This window comes from Monodon monoceros, unplaced genomic scaffold (genome assembly GCF_005190385.1).
Source record: "Monodon monoceros isolate NGI ecotype Baffin Bay Population unplaced genomic scaffold, NGI_Narwhal_1 Super_Scaffold_7, whole genome shotgun sequence".
NCBI classification, from domain to species: Eukaryota; Metazoa; Chordata; class Mammalia; order Artiodactyla; family Monodontidae; genus Monodon; species Monodon monoceros.
In genome coordinates, this window is record NW_021703784.1 from 89872027 (window position 1) to 89888372 (window position 16346).

At 38.2% G+C, this 16346-nt stretch overlaps 1 pseudogene; it reads right to left on the reverse strand.

Annotated features, from left to right (window-relative positions):
• Positions 1 to 497: 497 nt before the first annotated feature.
• Positions 498 to 3306, reverse strand: LOC114887598 (annotated as a pseudogene).
• Positions 3307 to 16346: the final 13040 nt, after the last annotated feature.

Genomic DNA, 16346 nt, shown 5'->3' on the forward strand with positions numbered 1-16346 from the left:
GTGTTCCACAGTTTCTTGGAATAATTACTGCCTTTAATGTGTTTATGTTGTTAATTTAAAGTGCAATTATGTTTATATGTTGATATCTGAATTCAATTTTAAGGTTTATTGTATTTCCAGACAATTCTAGTCATTATATCTTTTCTTTTCATTTTATTCACACTCATCCTCAGTGTGTAGCAATTTTCATTTATTACTTCATTATCTAGTACATCAAAATTGGCTGATAATTATTTTTTATATTTATATCCTTTTCTTTTATACAAAAGTTTGCATATTAGGTACACTGTTCTGAACCTTTATTTCCTTTTTCACTTTAAAATATGGACTGTCCCCATATACTTCATAGAGATCTTCTTTATTCTTTTTGATTGTTTTGTGGTACTGCCTTTTAAGGGTACCATAGGTTATTCAATGAGCAGACCAGCCTTGCTAATGGCATTTTTTTCTTACAATCACTGCTGAAATGAATGTTTTGTGCCTATCTTGTTTCCTACTTATTTGGGTGTATATTCAGGTAGCATCATCAGTAGAAGTCCCCAGGAACCCTGAGATAAAGAATAGCATGCAGAAAGTTTAATAGGGACTATTCTTAGTATTAATATCTGGAGGGAAAAGAAAAAGAAAGGAGGATTGAATGCAGGGAGAAGTCAGGCTGCAATGCAGTATCAATTAAGGCCTCAGACAACCCTACAGGGAGCTCTGAACCTAGGGTAGTCCTTCAGGGTCGTCACACGTTAAGGTGAGGGGTCCAGCTTTATACCACTGAGACCATCAGTAATCGGAAATGGGATACCCCGCAAAACGGGGTTAGTCAACCTTCCTAACCTGATAATTGAAAGTTGTCAGCCCACAACCTGATCAGTAGTTGGGTAACTATATCAGTCCTAAAAGAGAGATCCATGCAGCACAACACAGAGTCTATCAAAGCGGATGCCTGATGACATTTGAATTCACTTACATTATATCACTTCAAGGCTCTGGGTGGGCCTCTTCTGCTGGAAGAAACTCACAAGTGGGAGATTAGTAGGATGAACTGCAGCCCCTGCTGCTATAACTGGGTCTTGAACCTACAACTGATTATCATTATCTTCATCCAGTACTATCCATTCTAGATTCCCTTCACTGTCAGCTAGCATCACTGTGGGTCTTGGTGGTTCACCATGTGGAATGAACAAGACCCTCATCCCTGAGAAGTCTATACTTCTGCTTTCCATGTCATTTGAAAGCACTGACCACTAAACTTATCCATGTATCATCAAAATTGTACAAGGGAGAACTAAGAGATATCCAAGTGGATAATTTGGATGTCTAACATATTTCTTCCTGCTCCCATTGTGTGCCAGCAGCCCTACCTCCTCTTCATGATCCAGGTCAATTACGCCTACCAAGATTGTGAATTTTATTCCTCCCTGTTGGTCCCTTGGCAGGAGGAGCCCACAATGCGGTCTTAGCTCAAAGTTAAATGGATCTCTTGCTGATTGCCTGGGGGAAGCATTTCTCTTTCTGGAGACCATAACTTCTAATCTAGAAGAGCACAGAATTAAGGGGATTTGAGTGACCACAAATTCCCCAAGTAGAACATTGGAAATAATGAAAAGTGCAGTCTTCTTGCCCATATCTATTATTTCTCAGACCAATATTTTCTATCCATTGGAGGCAGCATCATATGATGGATGTTGATATAAGGTACATGTGATGTCCTAGAGCAGGGGTCCCCAACCCCAGGGCCGCAGTACCAGTCGCGCAACAGGAAGTAAGCAGTGGGCAAGCCATCGAAGCTTCATCTGCTGCTCCCCTTCTGTCCCCTTTGCTCGCATTACTGCCTGAACTGTTCTCCTCTCCCTCTCCATCTGTGAAAAAATTATCTTCCACAAAATCGGTCCCTAGTACCAAAAAGGTTGGGGACCGCTGTCTTAGAGGATGACACCCCATCTTCACAGCATATTGTCTCCAAGTTGCTGCCTTAGCTGTGCCTTTAACAACTCAGTATATTGCTGTATTAGGCCAACGGCTTCTGGGTGGTGTGGTATATGAGAGGACAAGTGGATTCTATAGACATATATAAACTTTCACACTGCCTTTGCCATAAAGTGGGTCTCTTGAGTCTCTATGACATTACGTTGTTGATATGTAAAATATTCTATAAGGCCTTAGATAGCAGTTCTGGCAAACAAATGGACTGACTCCAGTCATTCCAAAATTGCAGTCTGACTGACACCCAAACCCATGCTCTTAGACAGATACCATTCTATGTTTATTCCCTCATGATTCAGATAAAAGCAGAGGGCCTATGATTATACCCAAGCAAAGGAAATAAAGTTGAAACCTTGAGAAATATACAGCAAAACAAAGAGCTCACTTTAATTCTAAACACAAAGATAGAGAGGGGAAGACAGTAGTTTTCATCCCATTCCCATATACACCTATGAATAAACACAGGTAATATTTACTGAGGGCTTACTCTGTGCTAGTCATTGTTCTTACTCTGTGCTAGTCATTGTGCATAGTCTCTGTTCTAAAGTCATTGGCTTTAATTAACTCTTTTAAACTTCTCAACAAACATGTGGCTATCCCATTTTAGTGCTGAGAACACTGGGGCACAGAAAGATTAACACACTCCTTTCTTTCGCTAGTAAGTGATGAATCCTGCGTTCTAAACTGTGTGGTCTGTCTTCAGGGTTTTTACACTTAAATGCTACACTATATCACTTCTAAAAACAGGAAAGAGGGAAAGAAAGACCCAGGGTGCAGTTTTTTTGTTTCTTTGTTTGTTTTTTGACTGGGAAAATAAATTATTTTCTTTGGGGCAGTGGGCAATGGTCCAGTCTTAGAACTGCTGGAATGCTTCTTGGTGCCATCATCCTCGTTGACCTTGAGCATGTTGAAGTGCACCATCTTGCTCAGGGGCCGGCACTCGCCCACTGTGACACTGTCGCTGATTCGGACATCCCTGAAGCAGGGGGAAAGGTGCACAGACATGTTTTTGTGGTGCTTCTAGAAGCAGTTGTACTTTCGGATGTAGTGGAGGTAGTCTCGGTGGATGACAACGGTCTTCTGCATCTTCATCTTGGTCACCACGCCAGACCGGATCCGCCCTCGGATGGACACATTACCAGTAAAAGGGCATTTCTTGTCAATGTAGGTGCCCTCCATGGCCTCCTTTGGTGTCTTGAAGCCCAGACCAATGTTCTTGTAGTATAATGGGAGCTTCTCCTTGCCAGTTTCTCCAAGCAGGACCCTCTTCTTATTTTGAAAGATGGTCAGTTGCTTTTGGTAGGCACGCTCAGTCTGAATGTCTGCCATCTTCCCAGCTACCTGAAAAAAAGCCAGGGTGCCCTTTTTTTTTTACAAACTTCCCTAACCATTCAATATCCTTACTGCCCACCAGCTAGTCATATAAACCTCCAGTACCAGCCTATAAGGGAGAATAAGAAGAAAGGGTGCGTTTCTAGTAAAGTGACAAGGATATCATACTTGGATTTGAGCATTGTGTCAGCCAGTTCTGGCTGGGAGACCACAGAATCCTCTGAAGTAGGATTAGATGCTTTCTCAGGTTCTTGGCTATTTCATAACAAAGAAATAATTATCATACTGGATTATGTTGAACTACCTGGAATTTGGGAGAATGGGTTCACTTTTCCACATAAATGGAACCTCAGCTGCTTACGTGAGAATGTCTTTACCATCACAGCTTATCTGGAGAAAACATCAAGGTGAATCTTTTAACCTTGAGCTCTAACAGTACTTGTTTGAGTGAAAGGTACAACCTTATCCTAGAAGCTAAAACCTGGTGACAAAGGGGCAATCAGCTTGAATCACAGTGAAGGGACATTCCTCATTTCAAAGCTGAACCAAAGTGCTATGCTCTGTGACAAGCAGGTGAACTCTCAGGGGCCCTGAAAAGTTGGTGAATCCATCAGCATGGGGAATCGGCTATCTTGACTGCAAATCAATGACTCATTCCGGCACCCCCTTGACAGCTGCTGATTTGTTTCCTTAAGACAACTCTTTTATTAGAGAAAGATATGTAGGTATGAGCTGCATGGTTTCACATGAAGAGAGCAAACAGAATGAAATCTAGGTTAAGAGAGCTCCGCCAATACACTGAAGCAAACAAGCCATCTCTGCAAAAATAACCACCTCTCTCTTTCTTCTTTCACAACACAGACACTTTGTTAGCGGTAAGATTATCTAAAGTTAAGTCCCATCCTTTCAACAAGCACTCCACTTCTCAAACTGATGCACCACATATGTCTACTGTCTATTAAAATATCACACACACACACATAGGCAATGAGAAGTCTAAAAAGAAGGTAGCATATGTATTCATTTAATTAGTTATTCTACTGGAAAAGAGTTGTTAGTACTTCTCTATATATCACGTTATGCACTGGAAACACAGATGTGAAAGAGGACAGATTTCCTTCCAATGAGAGAGGTTATAATCTAGCAGAGGAAATAGAAAATCACATCCACAATTACAATGGCAAGTGAAAAATATACTGATCCTTGCAAACACGGGTTGCTCTTCGAGCACCAGAGGGACATCTTAATGCCTTGGGGCAATCAGAGAAAGCTTCTTGGGGGTGATGTCATAAGTTGAGCTTAAATGGTAGAGAGATTTTAGTTGAAGGAACCAAAGTTCATTTTCAGGCAGAGAAAGAAGCTTATGAGAAGGTATAAAGGTCTACAAAGAAGGATTTGCATGAAGTGGGAAGTCAGACTATAAAATTTCAGAGTTTCCCAAGTTTAACATTTTATTGTTCAATTTTTTGAAATGGGCTTTATCAATGTAAAATCAAACCAGTAAATATATAAGCGATAGCTTAAAACAAACAAGCAAACTTGCTCTCAGGTCAAACATACATTTACCATGGTGACTACTTTCCTTTTTGAACATTTAATCCTCCATCTCAGGACAAGAAGATACAAGGCACAACTAAGAAATGTGTGTGAAGGAGACTTTCATGGGAAAACAATAAGAAGAGGGAAACACAGAGTGTACAGTTAACAAATATTTATGTGATAGTTGTACACTATACACAGTGAGAAAAACACACACTAATGAAATAAAGTAGCCTGATTAAATTAATTACAATACATTCATACTATTTAATAAGATATAGCTTTTAAAAAAAGTGTAATTTGTATACATTCTCATGGCAGAAGATTGATTTGAGTGAATAAAACAATTTATGAAAATTTATGTATACTAGGATAACATTTTTGTTAAACAAAACAACAATAACACTGTTTGTATGTATTTGAGTGGGTTTAGAATATGTGTGTAAAAACATAACAATTGGGGACTTCCCTGGTGGTCCAGTGGTAAAGAATCCACCTTCCAATGCAGGGGGCATGGGTTCAATCCCTAGTCGGGGAACTAAGATCCCATGTGCCGCGGGGCAACTAAGCCCACGCACCACAACTATTGAGCTCACGTGCTCTGGAGCCTGCACTCCACAACTAGAGAAGAGAAAACCCGCATGCCCCAACTAGAGAGAAGCCTGAGCACCGCAACAAAGAGACTGCGCGCCGTAATGAAAGACCACATGTGCCTCAAGGAAGATCCTGTGTGCTGCAACTAAGACCCGACACAGCCAAAAAAATAAGGAAAATAAATAAATAAAATAAATAAATATTTAAAAAAAATAACGATTGTTAACTGTTATTGTTACTGATGGAGAAATGGGGGGATGGAAAAGATTGTAGGAACCATACTATTTAAAAAATATTATATGAATCCTTTTTTTACAAAATCCCTTTTTGAAATGTTTAAGTATAAAAATTATTTTGTTATATATATTTTATATAACATAACATAGATTCATGTGTATTTGTTTTAAATAAATTTATATGTGAACATATGTTATCTATTCATCTATTTATTTTTTAAGTCTTTTAATTTGCCAGCTGCTTCCAACATATTTCACATGGACGTCCCTTGGCTTTATTTTTCCCTTGGCCCGTGTGATGACTTTTATGGCCACCATATCTCATCCATTCTCTGGCCAGTTTTATGTGACATGCTAAGCACAAGGGTCAACACTTTTATAACAACTGACCACAGTCAACCATGTCCCTGAATCCACCAGTATCTGTCCACCTTGTCAGACTGGCCCAGTTAATTCAATGCAGCTATCAGTTCAACACAATCTGCTCACTTTACTTCTTGTCCACAGGAATTTGCAACATTTTATACTATAGGAAAGAAAAGATTGACTCTGAATCCTTGTTTGACCATAGCCATGTCTCGGATAAGGCACTTTCCTTCTCTACACCATGTTATCCATAGGGGTAAGCAAAAGAGACAACATATGTTGAGTTACTTTGAGAAAATTAAAAATTATTTAATATTACATTAATTATTTTATCATTTAAATGATACAGGGAACTTTTAGAAGGCAAGTTTATTACTAATGACCCTGGGAATCTCCAGCATTCATTTTTTCAACCAGTATTTATTATTAATTGTGTTCTAAGCACTGATTGAGACACTGGGGGAAATAGTATAAAACCATAAAGAAATCTGTACCCCACTGGAGTAAACCTCATAGTGGAAGGAGACACACCACAAGCCAAATAAATAGAGATATTAAAAGAGCAAAACAATGTGCATTTTAGGGTTAACAAAATATAATTCTACATATTTTAAATATCTCTGAAATCAGGATGAATTTTACAGTCAAGGACATATCGTTGTTTAATTTTTTTTCTTTTCTTCTAGCACATATACGATGTTGCTTCTCATAACGTTGATGTCTAAGAGTTGATAATACATAGTGTAGTATGCGGGTAAAAAGCATGAAAGAGTTACCATTCTGGAAAAGATAAATTTAAGTAAGGTAAGAGCTCCCTAGAAATGTTATATTTGAGCAATAACCAGAAGGGGGTGAAAGACCTGGCCATGCATATATATGGAGAAAATCATTGTAGGTAGATGGAGAAGCAAATGCAAAGGCCCTGAGGCATTGTGGCCTGTGAATTTGAGGAGCAACAAGAAGATAAGTATGGCTGGAGCAGAGGGAGGGAGTGGAAATAGTATTGGCTGAGGTTCAAGAGCTGTAGCCTGGGGCCATATCCTGTGGAAACTTACATATTACAGTAGGAACTTTGGCTAGTCTTCCAAGTCAAATGGACTTTGTGGAAGGATGGAGATCAAGGGAGTGGCATGGTTGTAGAAGAGGTTGGATTCTGATATGTTTTGAAGGTAGAATTTTCAGGATTTGCCTATAGAGTGGAGGGAAGAATGAGATAAGGTTGATGGTGGGAGTTGCTCAAGGATGATGCCAAAGGTTTTGGTATGAGCCAGTATACCACCCCTACAGATAGACTTCAGTTCCCAAAGGTATTCATTCCTGAAAGACTACTTCCTGAGCTTAGAGATGATGGTGAAGAGTTGATTTGATAAAAGGTTTTGTCTGTACTATATGGTGTTTCCTTGCTTGAAGAGAGAGATCCAAGGAGTTGTTAGACTTAAGTAGGAAATAGACATCTTACAGGGTGTTTGAACTTCTAGCAAAAAATCTGCACAGACCCGTCCACAGGTGTCTTGAAATACTGGTCTCAGTCCTTCTCACAAACCCTTGGAGAAGAAAGCTCTGCCATGGTTTGCCTGAATCCCTCCTCAGGGTCTTCTGAATGGTAATTATTCATAAAGAATTTAACCAAAACTTGATTAACTCAGTCTTTCCAAACATTTGGATTTTTAAAAAATTATTACACTATTAGGAGACATACCTAATCACAAGACATTAAGACACCAGATACATACTTTTAAAAATTGCGCTAATGTTACCATTTATTGAGTCAACTCTTCATCTGGCAGTTTTCTTTAAAGGCATCATCTATAATTCTCACAACCCTTCAAGATAGATGTTATCATACCTATTTTACAGATGGGGAGACACAGAACATGCAAAAGATACATGAGGACAAGCACAGCATAATATATTTGACTCTTCAGAGCTATGTCCACAAGCTATTTCCACAATGGTGTCTATGATCCTTATGGACCTTGACAGCGGTTCTGACACCATGGTATAGTTTCCTGTGTTATCAGGGGGAAAATCCAATCTTATCTAAGGTCTTTTATATGCTTGGCATTGCACTAGAGTATTTCATAGCAATTTCAGCCAACTATGTTTACCAAAGCAAGGAATAGGCCCTTGCATTTTAGAAAGAGTGGGAACAATTATACTTTTTAAGAGGGAAGGGTGGGGTTGATTGATCATCCAATAAATTTATTATCTAAAAATCCTAATACAAGGACAGACACGTTAGTCAAAATTACACAGTATAGGAGAGAACAAGAGCTTTGGAGTGGATAGATCCAGATTCAGACTCTAAATCACATCTCGTATTTACTATACACAAAGGATTCAACTCCCTGACCCCTTGTTTTCATCTGTTAATAACAGAGAAGGCTGTCTACTTTCAGTGAATACCAAGTGTAACATATGTAATAAACACTAACCTGGTCTATAAAAGGTAGCTAATATTATTAAGACAGTGTGGTATAATGGTAAAAGCTATGTGTCTTTGTCCATTCTGGCTGCTATAACAGAATGCCATAGAATGGGTGGTTTATAAACAGCAAACATTTGTCACAGTTCTGGAGGCTAAGTCCCAGGTCAAGGTGCCAGCAGATTCAGGGTCTGACGAGGACCCTCTTCCTGGTTTATAGACAGTCCTCTTTTCATTGTGTCTTCACATGGCAGAAGGAGCAAGGGAACGCTCTGGGGTGTCTTTTATATGGGCACCAATCCAGAGCCCTCAGGACGTTATCACCTCCCAAAGGTACCACCTCCAAATACTTTCACACGTGGGTGTTGGTTTCAATGTATGAATTTTGAGGGGACACAAATCTTCAGTCCATAGCACTGTTGTAGGCAAAATAATGGCACCCCCAAAGATGACCACATCCTAATCTCTGGAACCTGTGAATATATTATGTTATATCAAAAAAGGGGAACTAAGGTTGAAGATGGAATTAATGTTCTAATGAGCTGGCTTTAAGATAGCAGACTATCCTAAATTATATGTGTGAACCTAATATAATCACAAGGATCCTTAAAAGCGGAAGAGAGAATAAGAAGAGAAAACCAGAGAGATGGCAATATAAGAAGAACTCAGCATGGCATTGCTGTTGCTGGCTGGGAAGGAGGGAGAGGACCAGAAATCAGGGAAAGCAAATGGCTTCTAGAAGCTGGAAAGAGAATGGATTACCTATTAGAGACTTAAGAAGAAGTTTCAGCCTTGATAAATCATAACGCCTTAGTAGCCCAGTGAGACTCAGAGTGAGACGCATTTTGGATTTCTGACATCCAGAAATGTAAGATAATATATTAGTATTGTTCAACCTACTAAGTTATAATTTGTTACAGTAGCAACTGGAAACCAACACAAAAACTAAGAGCCAGGAGGCTTGAGTTCCCGTTCCTGCCCTGCTGCTGACTAGTTCTAATATATCAGCTTTCTTAACCACTCCATGTCTCATTCTCCTCTTCTGTGAAATGCAACTTATAATACTAGCTACCTCATCATCTTAGGGGACTAAAAGAGTTGATACCAGCTTAATCATTCAGAGTAGTGTTTGGCTCATGGCAATTACTTAGTGTATATTAACTATAAGCACTTTCTTAGGGGCCAGGAATAATGGTCTCAGAGATATGGTTTCTATTCTTTTAATGTTGTAAATATGCAATATATAATTTGCAATTACATGCAATATATAAATACGCAAACATTTACGTACTTACATATTGCATGTTATTCGCAAAAGATGTAATATGTAAATGTGTAAACATAAAATGCTGGACACGTCTACATTTCTAAACTATTTGTTGTATAACCCTGGAGAACAGTTAATAGAGTGTAGAACTCACATCCAAGGATGAAAATTGAGGCCGTGCTGGTAGCGAGGGGCAGAGGCAAGGAAAAAGAGTCTTCAGCTGTGATAATGAAAAGAAAGTCACGTATGTAAAGAACTCACAGCAATAGCAGATCGGCTGCCATTTTTAACCTAACATTTTATCACTTTTTCCTTTAAAGAACAACCCCGTTGCTTTCAATCATGGGTGTAGAGAACGCACATAATTATTTGGCATTTCAAAGAAATAAAATTTAAAAAGAGCCACTAAAGTTATCCATCCATCTTTTCTAAACTCGAAACATCAAAAATAGATGTCCCTGGCATGATAACACACTGAAGTCATTCTGAAAGAAAGTTAGAATTTCCATTCCTCATTTTCCTTTCTCCCCAGTAAGGTTTTCAGCAGATGGGAATATCAATTTAGTTACTTGACATTTAGAAGGATAAATGACTTAAGAGCTTTATGATCCCCTCTCATTGAAGCATATTTGATAACATCTGCCCAACATCTTACACTCACATCAGAGCCAAGATGATTTAACAAGAAGAGAATGGCTAGAATCCAGGACCCCAGCGTTCTATCCCTGGTCCTGATATAAACATGAGCATTGGGTACATAGACCTGATGATAAATAAAGCTTTTTGTTCTGTGGTCAACTTGTTAAGTATTAACACCTTAGCTAAGATGTAATTATTAAGACTAACAAAGACGTTAGAAATGGGATTTGTAATAATATTTTCAGGGAGAAAATAATACTGTATATGGGGACAGGGTTTCATTCTAAACTCTAGGGGAAAGAAAATCTGTCTTACTTTAGATTGTATTAAAGGTCTTATTCTCACAGAAGAAAAGTTTCTCTACTCTCATTATTCTTTTTTAAAGACAAGTTGCCATCTTTACTAGAAATTCTAATTTTTCTTTGATGTAATAAATTATAGTATTTCATTTATGTTCTTACCTCACTAGTTATCACTCTTAAGTCAAGAACATAAAAAAATATATAGTCTGATCTTTCTATTTTATAGTGTCCTTTTAAAGAAAAGAAGGGGAATGTCATCCCTAAGGCATTTATAAAGACTTATTGGGCAACCTCCAACAGCTAAGAGCCGTAAAACGATTAGCAACATGCATCTAAATCACTTGAACAAATAGACAGCAAGCGTCTCCAGACTTGGTATTCACATCTAAGTGAAATACAAATCTTTCCTGATACCTGGTATTCGGATATTGACTAATGAATAGTTTTCATTCCCTCAAAATTATCCTCTCTTGCTATTATGGGTAAGTCCATTCAGGCTCTGTATCCTGAGAAACTATGCAAACAGTCAGGACTTAAGAAATAATCGCTAAATGAACAAATGGATTAATTTATTTATTTACAGGGCTCTTCCATTCTATTGGCTTGGCTTATAAAATTAAGGATTTTTCTGGTACTGTATATTTGATCTCAGTGGAATTTAGTTTGCTAAGTCCCTCTATTACATAAATAATGATAATGAAAGATAGAATTCTGAAACTTGAAGGGATATTAAAGGTCAACTGATTCAATATCCTCATTTTCCAATTTGTAGAATGATTTTAGCATTTCAGGGGCCCTCAACAGGTCATCTAGTCAAAAGTTTGACAAAACATTTCATGAAAGAAGGAAATACATTTTATGCGTTGGACTTGAATTAAATGCCAATGGTTTAGTTTAGGAAACAATTTAATGTTACATTTCACTTGCTTAAATACATGTTTATTTATAAACTATGACTCTGGAGGAACCTACAGCTAGTTAATTGTCTTTACTATCTAAAGTTCTTTATCTAGATGTGTGATACATTTATATAATCTGCTCCAGAGGTTAAAATTAAGGTCAGTGGGCTATTAAAGAAATGGAAAATTTTGATTCAAGGGAAGAAAAATTAATTCTAATAATCAAACTACATGATGATAGAATGATATGCCCTTATGATATTGATTTAGCTGTGACCTGGTATATTCAATTTAATAATTAAATTTAAAATGATATATTTACTTGGGGTTTTCTTAGTCAATGTCTCTAGAATACAAACTTTAGAAGCATAGGAATTAAATGTATTCAACAATAAAGTACACTACTTAGCAACTAGTAGATCATCAATAATTAACTAGTAAAACAACGAATTAAAACAATAACTAAAGAACGACTTGAATATTTTATTATGACAGTCATCCCTGCTGTGAGATCCAAACACAAAAAAGAAGACAGACCGAGAGCATTAAAGGAGTGGAAAGAAAGTCCAAACTGTGGCAGGAAGGCCGGCCTTGCGATGTGTTTGTAAGTCGACGTGGTACAAAGACTTATGAACAAAATATACCACATCTTTTTTGTTCTAATTTAAATCTGTATCCTCTTACCCTGACAAAATGTAATTTTATTATCTTTAAAAGAGATCCCTTCCATAAAGTTCTTATTTTTAATTAAGCATAGTTGCTGTACAGTATTATGTAAGTTATAGGTGTATAATACAGTGGGTCACAGTTTTTAAAGATTATCCTCCATTTATAGTTATTATAAAATATTGGCTATATTCCCCATGTTGTACAATATATCTTTGTATCTTATTTTATACCTAATAGTTTGTACATCTTACTCCCCTCCCCCTTTATTTCCCCTCCCCCTTCCCTCTCCCCTCTGGTAACCACTAGCTTGCTCTCTATAACTGTGAGTCTGCTTCTTTTTTCCAACAAAAAATTTTAATTGCCATTTGATGTTTACTAGACAGTAAAACCACCCGTTCTCTTTTCTTGTAGTAACAACATACTGTTTGCTTTGGGTACCACTTGTATTCCACCATTGGATTCAGTTTGGAAGGCCCATCATGTATGGCACACTGCCCATCAATAACTAAGATGTGGGAAGGTGGCCCAAGCTTGGAGAATTGTCGGCTCTTTCTCTGGAACTTGTCAGCAGCAACCAAAAAACTGAAAATGTTTGGAGTAGATTCATAGCAATGATAGAAACCAACACACTGCCCAACAATTTCTGCAACTTGGCTGCCCAGGGCTCCTCTGGTTCTCAAGCTTTCCTTTATAGTAATTTCCATATCAACCAGAAATTAATTTTCTGCTTATATTAGTCATAGGCAGTTTCTGTTGCTTGCAAGCAAGAAATTTTAACTGATGCAGAGTTCAAGTGAGGACTTTAGAATTCCCATATCTAGATTCACATATTTGATCTGTCACTTACCGACTATATGATATTCAGCACATTCCTTGCTCTGCCTAAGCCCCAGTTTCCCTACCTGCAAAATGGAGATAAAAGAATTTGCCAAATAGAGTTGGTATAGGAATTAAATTAAATGGTGTTTGTGCAGTATCAGGCATTTAGTAAATACTCAGTAAATGGTTGCAGGCTAACATGAGTATTTTAAAAAGTAAAATGACTCTTCATAGACATATTGTAATTCAGGAATAATAAAAGATAAAATTGCTCTTTCTCCAAGAGTTTCTACTAAGGACCTTTGTAAGAAGCGTTAGTCAGGCATTGATACAACATTTCCTAGATTTTAAGATCCACAGATTTTTAAAAAAACATTTCCTAAACTGGGCATCTGATGGTCCATGTCTTCATTTAATGAGTCAGTGTTCCTCTACCCCTTTTTCTTTTCTCCGCTCCAAGTTCTTATTAACTGGTGATGCAGTTTACAATCAATAGGGTCCTAAACCAGGAAGTATGGTGACTAACACGATGGGTCCTGAATCACCCATGCACAACACACAGTGCAAAGGACCGCATCCCTTGCACATTTTCTCAGCTCTTATTCTCTAACCTACACTTCGTGGAGAAAGCAGACATCGTAATCTTACTAATTACTTGTGCTGACCTCCACTTGTCTTAAATAGAAACCAAATTCTGGTTGGCGTTCCAGGAAGCTCTGTGTTCAGCCTTCTGTAGTTGTGACTGTCATAGCTGAAGCATGTTTTCTATTGGGATAGCAGAGAGCTGTTAATTAAAGCACATGCTTACTGACCTACGGTCTTTCTTCGTGTTTATTGCTGCTACGATCATGATCTTAAAGGGAAGAAGAGAAAAGGGCTCTCCTGTTCGAGCTGACTTCTGCTCCCTATATGAGCAATGTTAGCAGTCACTGAGAGGGACTGATTTTCCTTTGGGGGTAGAGGTGCATGGGTGAATCTTTTCACTTGCCAAGTCACCTCAGTTTACCAACTTATTAAAAGAACTAAATACTTGCTACTGTGTAGAAGGGATGTCTGATTGATTAATTGTTATAAAAGGCCTGGAGATCCAGGGACAGCAAGGAGTAAAAAGACACAGTGCATTGTTTCGTTGGTGTTTTTTTACTAATGTTGACTGAGGAGTATTGAGCCAGCCAAGCACACAGTGTTGTATTAATTTTCAAAGTGAGCACTTAACTGATGCATCAACATTAAATCTAAACATAATCCTATCGTGGGAAATAAAGCATGATCTCCCTCTCCTAGCCAGGTTTCTTTGATGTAGGGTTATTTGAAGCATGATGGCCTCGGTCCCATTAATGTCCAGAATTGCTCAAGTCCAGTGTTTAAATAGGGGATGCTAGAGTGCCAGCAACAGGCCTAGCAATCTTAATAATTTATTTGAGGGATGCCAGAACTATGTGATGATTTTGAAGCATGGGGAAGGGAGAAAATGAATGGATTAATTTTAAAAGTAGTGGTTTTGGAGTCACACAGAGGTGGATTCTAAACCTTGACCGTTGGGTCGTTTGTACATTTGTACAAGTAACTGGATATCTTCAAATCTCCATTTCCTTATCTGTAAAACTGAGATAACCTTATGAATAACCTTGGACTATTGCAAATTTTAAATATGTATGTAAGTTAGGTACCTAACTGCTAGTTAGAATGTAATAAATATTTGTTCTTTTTCTTCCCTGTTTTAAAAACAGACTAAAAGCTCTTGGCTACAGAAAGAAATACTTTCTATAGATTACAAGGGGGGAAATGACACTGAAATAAAGGCTGTGTGGGTTCCATGAGCACAAAAGTCCTTAAAGCTTCTAGAAAACTACAAAGCCCATTCAAATCCACTTTCCTTTTTTCTGTCAATTATAAAATTATAACCAATAGAAGGAGGTTAGGTTATTTCTTCAGAGATAATTTCCCAACACTACTTATGCAGAGGTGATAGATAATTGACTTCTATGAGCCTTAGTCTCCAAATGCAGCATGAGTGGCAGTAGTAAGTTATAAGCGGAGGGCACTGCACGAAGCAGGGAACATTCAAAAATGATAATGGAATAAAATATCAGTAACTGATATAAATAAGAAGAGAAAATAGTTCAAAGGGGGAGAAAGTATTGTGCTATTTTAGACAGGGAACAGGGAGGACCTCTCTGGGGATGTGCCTTTTGGAGATACCTGGGGCAAGTGAAGAAGAGAGCCTTGGAGATGCTTAGGGGATGGCATTCCTGACAGGGGGAGGAGCAGAGCAGGCTTGTGCAAGATGGGGGCGAGGGTAGTGTGTCTGGGGCGTGGTGCACAGGGTGGCGAGGTTGGAGCTGAGACCTGAGATGGGGTCACAGTAAATCCACTGGCTTTTGTTCTAAACACAAGGGGCAGTCACTGGAGGTCTGAGCAGAGGAGAGATGTATCTGACAACTCTGGGGGTTAGTCATGGTTGGTGCTTCAGAAGAAGACAGTGAGCAATGTCTTTTTGGCCTCATCTCACTTCACAGCAATTACGGGCAACACTGTCCATACTGACGAGGTCTGCACATAGCAACGAAAAGGATGAGGGAAACCAATACCTTAGGAAGAAGTAGTCACTCCTTTGGAGCACTTACTCTATCCAAAATAGAAATAGCTTAAAGGAGTGATTAAACATATTGTGTCACTCTTCTCACTATTTATGATACCTTGAAGTGAAGTTTCTAGGACTAACTTTGAATTTTGGAGTATTTTACTAATAATTTTGTGTTTATCCTTGAGGGCAGACACGGAGTCTTAGCTTTGTATTTCCAGCGCTTATTACAAAACGTGACACTTTGAACAAATTCAATAAATGTTCACTAAATTAATGCCTCATAAAACTAATATTTGTCCATACACTACTTCCAGTTGCCAATTCAATTGTCTCCACATTTATTATCATCTTATCTGACCCTGAGGGTAATCCTGAGAGGGTGGCTCTGACATCTTATGACACCCAGAGATGTGCCACAAGATGAGTTGAGATCACCGATGCTCAGGGAAGTTAAGCAGCAGCTGAAGCCACATAATTAAAAGTGACAAACGTTGGATATAAACACTAAATCACATTATCTCTTGCCAAGATCCTATGCCACATTTGCTGCAAGTGTCCTTCTAATACCCACCTTCTGAGCTAATCCTTTACTCCGTCAGTCTATATCCCAGTTAAAAAATAGCTACCATATCTCATATGTATGTAAGGGCTGAAAGTCAATGCATATTAGAAACATTATCCCAGGATCCGAAAAC